The sequence below is a fragment of the Lycium barbarum genome, chromosome 1, assembly GCF_019175385.1.
Source record: "Lycium barbarum isolate Lr01 chromosome 1, ASM1917538v2, whole genome shotgun sequence".
Lineage (NCBI taxonomy): Eukaryota > Viridiplantae > Streptophyta > Magnoliopsida > Solanales > Solanaceae > Lycium > Lycium barbarum.
Genome location: NC_083337.1, coordinates 112,028,286 through 112,042,753, shown reverse-complemented (window position 1 = coordinate 112,042,753; position 14,468 = coordinate 112,028,286). Strand labels below are relative to the sequence as shown.

Below are 14,468 nucleotides of genomic sequence, written 5' to 3'. Positions count from 1 at the left end.
AAAAAGGTATCGGACGGGTTTCGAAATCGGAATCAGGCTTACAGAAATGTATCATACAGAGTCGCACTTAGAATCAGACATGCGGAGATATATCAGACAGACATGCGATCGAAATTAGACGTACAGAGGCACACCAGACGGATTTATATCCAGAGTCAGACATACAGAGGTGTGTCAGACAGATTCGTAATCGGAGTTAATCGTACAGAGATACGTCAGACAGGCACATATTCAGAATCAATCATACAAATCGTCTTGGGTGTCGCTTATCGACTTTTTCAAGGATTCTGCTTATTTGCCCTTCTTATCTCTCTTCTTCCCTACTATCCATACACTCTTTCCTTTTACAACCATCGTCATACCAAACTAACTTATGAGGTCATTGGGCTTTCTCTATCCCCTGACAACATTCGGGTCGTTGCTGACTGTTACCCAGATTCGCTCAATTTCGAGCGGTATCGCCCCTTTTCTTTTTGCCCATTTAATCCGCGTCGGACTGTGTGGTTGTTGTAAAGGCACTAATTACCCCACACATTCTCCTTTACTTTAGATTACCCCAAATTTTCATTTATGTCCACCACACCTACACTTGTGCAGAACTTTGCATTACTTCCCAGGGGGTTACCCATCTCAGAATTGCTCTGGCCTGAGCACGCTTAACTCTGAAACTTTCATGCATTTCGACACGTTAGGGCTAATATAATTTCGTCGATCGCCCCTCACGACCTTTGTCACGAAATTTTTGAGTAACTCTGGGTCTTCGCAGATTTTCGGAAAAATTTTGGTAGCGGGTCCCACCCCCGGCTAAGTCATACCATCACCATATTGCTTTTCTGAATCTCGGTATCCACCAAATTAACATCTATCTTACTATTTCTAGTACCCAGAAGTATAAGATCACGTAATTCAGCAAAACACAAAATTATCCATACATACATTTCTCAAAAGGGATTTGCTGGCGTACCTGGGCGTGCACTCGAAGACGCTCCTGGGTCTTGCCGGCCGGTTAAAGCAAACACGCGGTTCGAAGGACCGCTGTAACCAGAAGCTGCACCTCGTCCTCTGCCACGACCCGCTGGCGCTGGTGCTGGTGCCGGTGCTCCTCGCCCCGCAGGGCGCATGGCTGCTGAAGGAGAAGATGAGCCTGCAACGGACCTAGCAGGCCGGGCTGAACCCGAACTGCCCTTAAGTGGGCACTCTCTGACTCGATGGTCTGGGCTCCCACAAAAATAACAAGCGCCCGTAGCGCGGTAGCACTCCCCCGGGTGGGATCTCCCACAGTAAGAACACGGGGGTATGGGTGGCCTCGACTGACCGGTGCCTCTAGAGCTCTGTCCTGCGAACTGTGGGGGCGTACTGTAGGCTGGCTGGGACGAGTACCTGTTACCCTGCCGCTGGGAAGGCTCGACCTGGAACCCCTCTGAATACCCAGCCGATCTGGCCCTCTTAGGCCGGCCCCTGTCGTAACTCCTATCAGGCCGACGTTCCCTACGTCGGTCCTCCATGCCCTGGGCGTGTGCCTGCACCCGGGCTACATGCATCCCTGGCTGAGCAGCCACAGCCAAACAACCATCAATCAGATAAGAGTCCAGTCCCATCACATACCTGTGCACCCTGTCGGCCATCTCAGCTACTATGGTGGGTGCATACCTAGCCAGTGAATCAAACTCTAGGCTGTACTCGCGAACACTTCTACCATTCTGCCTCAAATTCAAGAACCGATCAACCCTAGCTCTTCGTAGCTCTGGTGGTAGAAAATGGTCAAGAAAGGCCTTAGCAAATTCGGCCCATACTGCTGGGGGCGCATCGTCGCCCCTGGAGAGCTGCCAAGACTCATACCAATTTGCTGCCACCTCATACAATCGATACGAAGCCAACTCCACAGACTCAGTCGGCGATGCCTTAATCAATCGCAGTGTGCTCTCCATCTTTCTGATGAACTCCTGGGGGTCCTCCTCAGATTTTGTCCCGGAGAATTCTGGAGGACTACATGCCAAAAACTCGCGAGCCCTGGAGCTCTCATACCTGTCCGCACGACCACCCCCTAATCCATGCCTACGAACCTGCTCCGCCATTAGTGTGGTCAATAACTGAACCGCATCTCGCATGGCCCTACTCTCCGCCCCTGCCGGTGGAGCTGGAGGCTCGGGCGCTGGAACCTCAGGAGCCTGCGGTGGAGCCGTCTCCCGATTAGCAGCTCCTGCTGCTCTGATATCCTCTCGCGAGGGGGGTGTAATAGACCCAGACGACGGGGGCACATCCTCGAGTGCAGGCTGACCACTGGCCCTGGTAACCCTCGGGGCCTGGCTAGTCTCTCCTGCTTCAATCCTCGCCTTGCCCTTCTGGGCGGCTGTTGCCTTCCTCGGAGGCATCGCTGAAACATGGCAGATCGTTAGGAGAGGATCATCCTATTAATACAGTTCTATTGCACGATCTAAGAATCCAAAGAAGGGTAACATCCTAAATGCCCTGTAGCTTCCTGTTTATAGATGTGGTGCACAACACATCGATAAACAAGACTCTACTAGACACGGCCTGTAGACATACCGAGGACTAACCGCTCTGATACCACTTTTGTCACGACCCAAACCCCGTGGGCCGCGACTGGTACCCTACCTGGGTACCCATACGTACCTACCTGATCGAATTCGAACCATACAGATTTTTTTTTTCAAAACAGAAGTACAGAGGTAGGCCGATACAAATACGGCACGCGCGTAACATACGTATATATACATATATACCTGAACATACAGACATTTACAAGTAAGCCGGCAAGGCTAACATACAGACGAAACCCGTAACCCACACATCTATCTACAGGCCTCTACAGACATACAGAATCATATGACGGGACAGGGCCCCGCCGTACCCAGAATATACAGACATACGGAGTACACAAAGACAGAAGGTATATACCAAAGATATATGCTCCGAGTCAAAGGAGCTCTTCAAGTAGCAGAGTCGGAACCCTACGCGGGCGGCGTATCACCTGGTGCGTCTGTACCTGCGGGCATGTAGCGCAGCCCCCGAAGAACGGGGGTCAGTACGAAAAATGTACCGAGTATGTAAAGCAGAAACATAACAGATATAACATAGTCCGAACCGGAGTCACAGAAATATAACGGACAGAACCATAAATCAGACTGACGGACAGAATTGTGATCCAGACAGACATACAGAATCGTGTTCCATACAAATAAACAGAATTATAGTTCGGACAGACAGACGGAATCATAATATAGACAGACGAGCAGAATCTGAATCCATACGGACATACAGAATCAGAAGCCATACGGACAGACAGCAATAGTCATAGCACAGACGGACAGACAGTAGTGTGTCGGACAGAATTATGCATGCAGAGTAGCACAGAGTCATACAAAATCATACAGAGGCGTGTGATTTACCAATACAGATAGCACACGCATATATTTTCATACAGATCCCAGCCCTGTCTGGGGGCGCGGTAACAGAACCCGACCCTCTTAGTACGGGACGCGGTGGACAGACAGAATCAAATCAGATCATATGCCATCCTGGCCGCCATCCCCATACACAGATCATACAGACATACAGATCCCGGCCCGTACGCCGAGGGACGCGGTGAACAATGCAGAGAAAATATGCACGATAACAGAACCTGGCCCGGGTCGCAGTGAAAGAATGCATTGAGACAGACACGAATCGATAAATGAGAAACCACCTACCTACAGACTCAACATACAGACTCGATCAATCAGAAGGGTGCCAAACGGCGAGCCAAAATCAGAATATCCAGATAGTATGCATAGCACGCGCTCATACCCTAGTTAGGAAGGCACGACAGATTATCAGAATGGGATGCTCGGATGTTCAGAAATCATAATATATAAATTACACAAAATTATCCATAACATTCACAAAATAATAGTTCAGAAGTTTTTAGAGAAAATCGAACCCAAAACAGAAGTATTTAAAACCGTACCGGACGTATCGGGCCTTGTGGGCCCACCTCGGACCAACCCGAGGCTACATACGTAAATTATCGATGATTGACCTTATGAGGTCGCCCATACTCATTCGGAAGTGTTCCGACTCCGTTTGGGGAAGTTTTGCACAAAAATCTTACTTTAAGGGCAATTTGCAAGAAAAAGGGTTCAATTGAATTGAAAGAATTGGAGCGGTTTTCCGTCTCGAATTCCGGAAAACGGAGTCGGACCTAAGGCTCGCGGCCAAGCCTATCACATCCAGAACATGCCTAGGAACGCAAAGAAATGCTTCACATACCTCGATGGCTCCTTATGCTCGCTTGGCGTTACTCCAAATTTCGTCCAAAATCTGGAAATGGTCAAGTTTACCATTTGGTTAGTTTCATTCTTTCAATACTCCAAACTTAAACATACTTGCCTACCGAAATTTGGGCAGCATTTCCTCTGTATATATGACATCCCCAAAAGTTATAACACAGCCAAACAACCAACACAACCCAAAAACAATAGTCATAACAACAACAAGTAGTTCGAAACACATAATAGGGCACAATTTGCCAACTTTCCTTATAACTTAACACCTTTCATTCCGACCTCATATTTCCAAACCAAACTTATTATTTTCGTATTCATTACCTACCAAAGTCATTCCAACATACGTCGGAGGCATATCTTATCATTTTCACACGATATACAAACTTTCCATTAAAGCCACTACTTATCCAATTTTTTTTTCCGACCTTCAACATACAAGTTCATCAACACATTTTTACATTCCAAATTCATTATCCTTGATTATACTTTCAAGAAATCACGCTAACGCGACATACATTCCGACGACAACCTAACCAACAGCTTCTTTGTTTTCCCTTAACCATTATCCTTTAATCTACTTCACAAAGCCGTAACACAATTAGCATACACACAAAGATCAAATTCATGGCCATACTTAATACCATACCACACGGCCTACATACTACATTTTCCAATTCTCTCTAATTCATCCCACTTTCCTTTCTAATACAATTTCCACCATACTACAACTAACTTACACAAGAATTCAAACCATTCAAGACATGCAATACATATATATGCATTCGGCCACACCCACATTTCTCAACATACAAAATTTTCCATGTTTTTCCTTCATTCACACATACTACAACACACATATATCATTTTAAACATAACCAAAGCATGGAATCCTTACCTTTCTTCAAGTTCTTCACTTGGGGTTGAAGTTGTTTTCTTGCCAAAATATTTATATCAACTTGTAGATAATCTTGTGCTTAGCAATAATCTCTCAAGAGAGGAACTTTTTAAACCCAAGAATTGGCTCCAAAAATTTTTTCTTTCTTTTCCTTTTCTTTCTCTCTTCCACCCGAATTGGCTCTCTCTCTCTCTCTTTCTATTTCTTTGTTCTTGCTAAATGTTTCTTGAACCTTCTCAATAATTATCCAATGCATATATAATTTCCCATGGAATTTAATTATTCCATGGGCTTGGACTTAGGGTGGCCGGTTGGGCCCCTTAAGTTGGGCCTTTTGCTTCATTTTTTTTTTTTGAGCCCAATGGCTAAATTTTTTTATTCTTTTTTTTTTTTTGTAATTCATGGAACAAGTTTCAAAAATTCCAATTGTTGCCCTTGGCCACCTTTCGTAATTCCACACCATTGTGTTCATACCCTACACATCCATACCAAGAAATGTCCAATTGTGGCCTTATTCATCACAAGTCCATTTATCTTGAATTTTTCGAATAAACCAAAAATGTCGGATGTAACATAACCATTGCAAATAAAAGCATACATATGTCGAGACTTACCTCACATGCCCAACTCAACGACACCGGTGACATTTCCTGTTTCTTATTCTTTTCAATCTTCAACTTTATATTTCCATCATACTTCAAATAGTTTTCCCAACATACATCTTTCATACCATTTCTTACCTGTGTACGGTATAGTTTCCATTATCGTCGGTCACTTTCTTACGTCGATACTGTCCTCCAGCTGAAATTAAAGGTTAGTAGAAAGAGATTCATTTCCTACGGCTGGCTCTATCGCACGATCTAAGATTTAAAGATAGGTAACATCCTAAATGTCATGTAGCCTCCTGTTTATCAATGTGGTGCACAACACACCGATAAACAAGACTCTACTAGACATGGTCTGTAGACATTCCACGGACGAACTGCTCTGATACCACTTCTGTCACGACCCAACCCCGTAGGCCGTGACTAGTGCCCTACTTGGGCACCCTGACATACCTATCCATATCGAATCACATCCAAATAGCATATGCGGCCATAAATACTATATGTCGTCTCAAACTATGTCAAACTGTATCAGACACATTTCAACGCAACCATGTGCGGACATATATATATATATATATATATCAAAAAGCCGGCAAGGCTATCAAATGTATCAAAAGCCGATAAGGCTATCACATGTACCAAAAGCCGACAAGGCTATCAAATGGCACAACGGCCCAAAACACCTATACAAATGCACGCCGACAAGGCTGCCATAACGAGTAGAATCATATAAACACAACTGTACAGAGGTAGGCACACACACCCACAAATACGTCTACAGACCTCTAAACAGACAAACCGAATCATATGGCAGGACAGGGCCCCGCCGTACCCTGAACAAATACATATATACATAGCGAACAAACATATACCAAAATGTGTGCTCTGAAATGAGAAGAGCACTCCAAACAGCAGAAGAGGGTGTCCTAAATGGGTAGATCACTAAACTGTGCGTCTGTACCTGCGGGCATGAAACGCAGCCCCCCGAAGAAAGGGGGGTCAGTACGAAATATGTACTGAGTATGCAAAGCAGAATATACAGAAAACAAACCTGAGACATAAACGAAGCGGAAGTGCCGAACATAAGTACAAATCCAATCATATCAAAATTTGTTTACTTTCAAAAAAATATGTAAGTCATGCATAGGGTACAGAGGAATATGGTTGCCCGCCCGTCGATGGCGCCATAACACAGCATAACACCAGAAAGTCTCAAATCTCCGTATCCCCGTCAAATATCACATCACAGCATAACGTCATACAGCATAACACCAAATATAAGTGGAACCCGACCCTCTTTTGCGAGTAGCTCGGTGAACCATAAACACAGCATAACTCCGGAGTATATCAAAATGCGCACGATAACAGAACCGGCCCGGGACTCGGCGAAAGGGATAACAGAATGCACGAATAGAGTCGTGAGTAGTCATATGCATAAAATCATTATCATAAATTCATACATAAGTAGAATGATCATACTTGTAAATCGAAATAATAGTCATATCAAATTCTTTCAAAAGTTCTCCGAATTACATAAAGGAAAGTCGCGGGACCCACGGACGGGTATTGACCCGAGTCGGGCCCGCCTATGCAAAATATACTCATTATACATCATGCAAACTCCTATAAAAAAAATAGTGGAGCAATCCGAGCCTTTATGTGAAAGATATGAAATTCAAAATTTACGAAATTCTTTAAAGCAAAACCTTTTTATGCAAAGTTCGGAAAGCGAATATTTCAAAGTCATAATGGTTCATACTTTTATCAAATCATACATAAGAGTGTCAAGGAATATATATAGATCATATCATGCTCGGATTTCGAATCATAGGATTTTCCTAAAGGCTCGTAATCTAGCCTATCCAAAACTAAGGCATGCCAAAAGAAAGAAGGTTGGACTTTACATACCTCGTACGCACTCCAAGATAGCCAACCTAACGTTAATCCCAATCTACGCCTCGGGCTCTCCAAGGTCTACAAATACGCCAACGAATATTCAATATTAACCATTGGCACTTAAGCAATTATTTATTCCAAACTAACTCTAAATTCTACAGAAAATTCGACAGCATTTCCCCTGTAAATAGGCCAACCCAAGAATTTAACTCGCTCAAAATCAACAACAACAACCACAATAACCAACCTAGCAACATCGACAATCAATCCGAAAGGCAATATTACATTAATAAATCTCTTTTTCAACATTCGACAACATTCCTAATATTTTTTTCAACGGCTTACATTCAAGCCACAACATAGCTCATACATTCAATTATCAACCCGAATCCTTTCCAACAATATTCAAGGGCATTCTAAACAACTCACATAATATTTCCAACGATCCAACATTTTACTCCAAATTGGCCGAAAAACAGCCCCCTAAACCGAGACAGCCCCTATAGCACATTCCTCAATTTCATTTCATGATTTGTATCAACAATCCACAATATAACGATGTCATTTTCACAAATATACGAATTACATCAAACGCACAATGGGCCTCAAATCAGCCCACACAATCTCAACATCTTTCTTTAGTCATTAAACACTTATTTCCAACTAGAATTCATAACGACGACAACTAAAACGCTAAGCGATATTAATTCATTCTTTGCTACAAATTGGAGGTTATACCCGACCACACTACACATATATATATATTGATGGTTCTCATAAATAAGGATTTCATTAAGTGCACAAAATTCTCCAAATCAGTCCTCAACACTTACCATATCAATTTGAGACATTAAACTCTCATTTCTAACATAAAAGTTATCACAACAACCATTTCGACGCTAAGCGATATTAGTGCAATCCTCGGCATATAATAAGACCCATATTCTTCTATCACTACACATATACATATTTCGATGATTTTTATTCTCTTCTCCACTCTACAACAATCAAATATGTTACAACCAATTAATTCACCAATTTCATTTTCAACACCCATTTGCACGGCTAGACCACCTATCACACAACCCACTTCCAACATACAATATTTCATGATTTCCATCCATATTAACATACTACAATATGCATACAATATTTATAACTCATAAAACAAGAAAAATTCTCACCTTTCCTCTTCAACTCCACAATGGGTTAGGGTATGCAATCTCTCAAATAAATGACTTGATCGCTCCAACAATGCCTCCACGCTACTTAGGGACCTCTAATTAGTGGGTTTGAACCAAAGAAATAATTTTGGAGTGGCTTGAAAGGGATTTGGTTTTCCTTGGTCTTAGCCGTGAGCTAGAGGGAGTGGAGCTCTCCAAGTTCTTGTTTTATTTGCTAAGTGTTGAATGAGAAAAAAGATGACTTAGTCTTCATATTTTAAGGTTCCACAAAATATCTCCACATCTTTAGCCCACACATGTGTTGGACCATTTAAAATTGGCCACACAATTGTGTGGGACTACTTCATATACACGACCACCATGGCCTTATTTTGCAAGATTTTTAATTCCAAATTTATGAATTGTGGTCCCAATTTTTCCTAAGTGTTCAATGCCCACAATTTTATATATTACTTTATGTCTCAAAATAAAATCAAATGGTCAAAAATCCCGACTTCAAATCCCGGAATAGTCTTGGCCTTAAATTATCATAGTTAATCCGGGTTGTCCCAATGTATAAAAATACGGGACATAACATCCTCCCCCTCTTAAGAACATTCGTCCTCGAATGTTGGATTAATTCTGCGGGTCTTATTACAAATTCGGGGGAGTTTCTTTTTCATAATCAGCTCCTCAGCCTCCCAGGTTAATTGCTCGCGGTTATTATTCCGCCACAGTACTTTAACAGAAGCCACATATTTATTCCGCAACTTTCTTTCCTGACGATCCAATATGACTATAGGTTGCTCTTCACAAGATAGCTCCTCGGTGGCCTGTATATCATCTGTAGGAAAAATTTTGGAAGGGTCACCCATCCCAGAATTACTCTGGCCCTGGCACGCTTAACCTTACAACCTTAATGTTTTTAGACGCGTTAAGGCCGGTATAATTGCATCAATTTCCCCGCACAACCTTATCCCACAATTTAAGGCAAATCGGGGTCTTACATATTTTCAAAACGTTCTCGTAGCGGGTCCCACCCCGATCTACAGAGAATTCTTTTACTTTTCTCACTATATAATTACCGTGTCGCCCCCTGTAAATCCTCAATATATTTTTTTTTTCCTCATGCATATACATATATAATTTTTAAACAGGCCACAAATTTAAATTTTTATCCCACATATTCCATCTCCGATTAGTCGATGAAGACTGATAAAATATTACTGTAAGGCATTCTCCAACCACCAGCAAAAGAACACTAGAACCCGACGAACATCGCGAAATCCCTTAGTACTTAATTCACATAATTACCTCCATACTTATACATATATATATATATATATATATATATATATATATATATATATATATTTCCTTTGAGTCGTAAGCGAACCATTTAATTCCCAACTGCCGGTTATACATTTAGAATTTTTCGAATGAACCGAACCTAATCGTTGGACATTTTTGCCTTTCACATAAGCTTATCTGACGCAAAATGTGGTTGGAACATATTCTGGTCCATTTAAATAAATTACGAATTTGCTACTCTTATATGCTTTCTCGAAATAAAATTTCTTAATTAAGGATAATGCTTCTTACGAATGACATGGAGGGTATCTCTTAACTTTAATCCAACATAATAGATTACCCTATCGGTATCAACTTTCAAGACATATTAAGAATTCATATCTCGTTCTCCTTTTTATACATCTGGAAAATTTGGGCAGAGGTTCCTCTATATTTCTTACTATGCCAAAACCTGTACACAGGAAATACCAATCATGCCTCACAGGGCCAACACATATACGTATATATATATATATATATATATATCATGTCATATCATATCGTAGCCACACAGGGCTAACCATTGCAAATAAAAGCATACATATGTCGAGACTTACCTCACATGCCCAACTCAACGACACCGGTGACATTTCCTGTTTATTATTCTTTTCAATCTTCAACTTTATATTTCCATCATACTTCAAATAGTTTTCCCAACGTACATCTTTCATACCATTTCTTACCTGTGTACGGTATAGTTTCCATTATCGTCGGTCACTTTCTTACGTCGATACTGTCCTCCAGCTGAAATTAAAGGTTAGTAGAAAGAGATTCATTTCCTACGGCTGGCTCTATCGCACGATCTAAGATTTAAAGATAGGTAACATCCTAAATGTCATGTAGCCTCCTGTTTATCAATGTGGTGCACAACACACCGATAAACAAGACTCTACTAGACATGGTCTGTAGACATTCCACGGACGAACTGCTCTGATACCACTTCTGTCACGACCCAACCTCGTAGGCCGTGACTAGTGCCCTACTTGGGCACCCTGACATACCTATCCATATCGAATCACATCCAAATAGCATATGCGGCCATAAATACTATATGTCGTCTCAAACTATGTCAAACTGTATCAGACACATTTCAACGCAACCATGTGCGGACATATATATATATATATATCAAAAAGCCGGCAAGGCTATCAAATGTATCAAAAGCCGATAAGGCTATCACATGTACCAAAAGCCGACAAGGCTATCAAATGGCACAACGGCCCAAAACACCTATACAAATGCACGCCGACAAGGCTGCCATAACGAGTAGAATCATATAAACACAACTGTACAGAGGTAGGCACACACACCCACAAATACGTCTACAGACCTCTAAACAGACAAACCGAATCATATGGCAGGACAGGGCCCCGCCGTACCCTGAACAAATACATATATACATAGCGAACAAACATATACCAAAATGTGTGCTCTGAAATGAGAAGAGCACTCCAAACAGCAGAAGTGGGTGTCCTAAATGGGTAGATCACTAAACTGTGCGTCTGTACCTGCGGGCATGAAACGCAGCCCCCCGAAGAAAGGGGGGTCAGTACGAAATATGTACTAAGTATGCAAAGCAGAATATACAGAAAACAAACCTGAGACATAAACGAAGCGGAAGTGCCGAACATAAGTACAAATCCAATCATATCAAAATTTGTTTACTTTCAAAAAAATATGTAAGTCATGCATAGGGTACAGAGGAATATGGTCGCCCGCCCGTCGATGGCGCCATAACACAGCATAACACCAGAAAGTCTCAAATCTCCGTATCCCCGTCAAATATCACATCACAGCATAACGTCATACAGCATAACACCAAATATAAGTGGAACCCGACCCTCTTTTGCGAGTAGCTCGGTGAACCATAAACACAGCATAACTCCGGAGTATATCAAAATGCGCACGATAACAGAACCGGCCCGGGACTCGGCGAAAGGGATAACAGAATGCACGAATAGAGTCGTGAGTAGTCATATGCATAAAATCATTATCATAAATTCATACATAAGTAGAATGATCATACTTGTAAATCGAAATAATAGTCATATCAAATTCATTCAAAAGTTCTCCGAATTACATAAAGGAAAGTCGCGGGACCCACGGACGGGTATTGACCCGAGTCGGGCCCGCCTATGCAAAATATACTCATTATACATCATGCAAACTCCTATAAAAAAAATAGTGGAGCAATCCGAGCCTTTATGTGAAAGATATGAAATTCAAAATTTACGAAATTCTTTAAAGCGAAACCTTTTTATGCAAAGTTCGGAAAGCGAATATTTCAAAGTCATAATGGTTCATACTTTTATCAAATCATACATAAGAGTGTCAAGGAATATATATAGATCATATCATGCTCGGATTTCGAATCATAGGATTTTCCTAAAGGCTCGTAATCTAGCCTATCCAAAACTAAGGCATGCCAAAAGAAAGAAGGTTGGACTTTACATACCTCGTACGCACTCCAAGATAGCCAACCTAACGTTAATCCCAATCTACGCCTCGGGCTCTCCAAGGTCTACAAATACGCCAACGAATATTCAATATTAACCATTGGCACTTAAGCAATTATTTATTCCAAACTAACTCTAAATTCTACAGAAAATTCGACAGCATTTCCCCTGTAAATAGGCCAACCCAAGAATTTAACTCGCTCAAAATCAACAACAACAACCACAATAACCAACCTAGCAACATCGACAATCAATCCGAAAGGCAATATTACATTAATAAATCTCTTTTTCAACATTCGACAACATTCCTAATATTTTTTTCAACGGCTTACATTCAAGCCACAACATAGCTCATACATTCAATTATCAACCCGAATCCTTTCCAACAATATTCAAGGGCATTCTAAACAACTCACATAATATTTCCAACGATCCAACATTTTACTCCAAATTGGCCGAAAAACAGCCCCCTAAACCGAGACAGCCCCTATAGGACATTCCTCAATTTCATTTCATGATTTGTATCAACAATCCACAATATAACGATGTCATTTTCGCAAATATACGAATTACATCAAACGCACAATGGGCCTCAAATCAGCCCACACAATCTCAACATCTTTCTTTAGTCATTAAACACTTATTTCCAACTAGAATTCATAACGACGACAACTAAAACGCTAAGCGATATTAATTCATTCTTTGCTACAAATTGGAGGTTATACCCGGCCACACTACACACATATATATATTGATGGTTCTCATAAATAAGGATTTCATTAAGTGCACAAAATTCTCCAAATCAGTCCTCAACACTTACCATATCAATTTGAGACATTAAACTCTCATTTCTAACATAAAAGTTATCACAACAACCATTTCGACGCTAAGCGATATTAGTGCAATCCTCGGCATATAATAAGACCCATATTCGTCTATCACTACACATATACATATTTTGATGATTTTTATTCTCTTCTCCACTCTACAACAATCAAATATGTTACAACCAATTAATTCATCAATTTCATTTTCAACACCCATTTGCACGGCTAGACCACCTATCACACAACCCACTTCCAACATACAATATTTCATGATTTCCATCCATATTAACATACTACAATATGCATACAATATTTATAACTCATAAAACAAGAAACATTCTCACCTTTCCTCTTCAACTCCAAAATGGGTTAGGGTTTGCAATCTCTCAAATAAATCACTTGATCGCTCCAACAATGCCTCCACGCTACTTAGGGACCTCTAATTAGTGGGTTTGAACCAAAGAAATAATTTTGGAGAGGCTTGAAAGGGATTTGGTTTTCCTTGGTCTTAGCCGTGAGCTAGAGGGAGTGGAGCTCTCCAAGTTCTTGTTTTATTTGCTAAGTGTTGAATGAGAAAAAAGATGACTTAGTCTTCATATTTTAAGGTTCCACAAAATATCTCCACATCTTTGGCCCACACATGTGTTGGACCATTTAAAATTGGCCACACAATTGTGTGGGACTACTTCATATACACGGCCACTATGGCCTTATTTTGCAAGATTTTTAATTCCAAATTTATGAATTGTGGTCCCAATTTTTTCTAAGTGTTCAATGCCCATAATTTTATATATAACTTTATGTCTCAAAATAAAATCAAATGGTCAAAAATCCCGACTTCAAATCCCGGAATAGTCTTGGCCTTAAATTATCATAGTTAATCCGGGTTGTCCCAATGTATAAAAATATGGGACATAACAGAATCCCTCCGGAAAGGAAAGAGATGGTTCAAGAACTTCACCGATTAGCAAATTTGGGAGTGCGTAT

General features: G+C 41.1%; 2 long non-coding RNA genes across 2 annotated transcripts; both read right to left on the bottom strand.

Moving 5' to 3' along the window:
• Nucleotides 1-6,395: 6,395 nt before the first annotated feature.
• On the bottom strand, nucleotides 6,396-9,078 carry LOC132644619 (uncharacterized). Its single transcript, XR_009583881.1, has 2 exons — nucleotides 8,870-9,078; nucleotides 6,396-7,763 (listed from the first exon to the last, which is right to left on the bottom strand). It is a non-coding gene; the product is annotated as an uncharacterized LOC132644619 (long non-coding RNA).
• Nucleotides 9,079-11,351: 2,273 nt separating this feature from the next.
• LOC132644581 (uncharacterized) lies at nucleotides 11,352-14,086 on the bottom strand. Its single transcript, XR_009583874.1, has 3 exons — nucleotides 13,826-14,086; nucleotides 11,797-12,719; nucleotides 11,352-11,706 (listed from the first exon to the last, which is right to left on the bottom strand). It is a non-coding gene; the product is annotated as an uncharacterized LOC132644581 (long non-coding RNA).
• Between the last annotated feature and the right edge of the window lie 382 nt (nucleotides 14,087-14,468).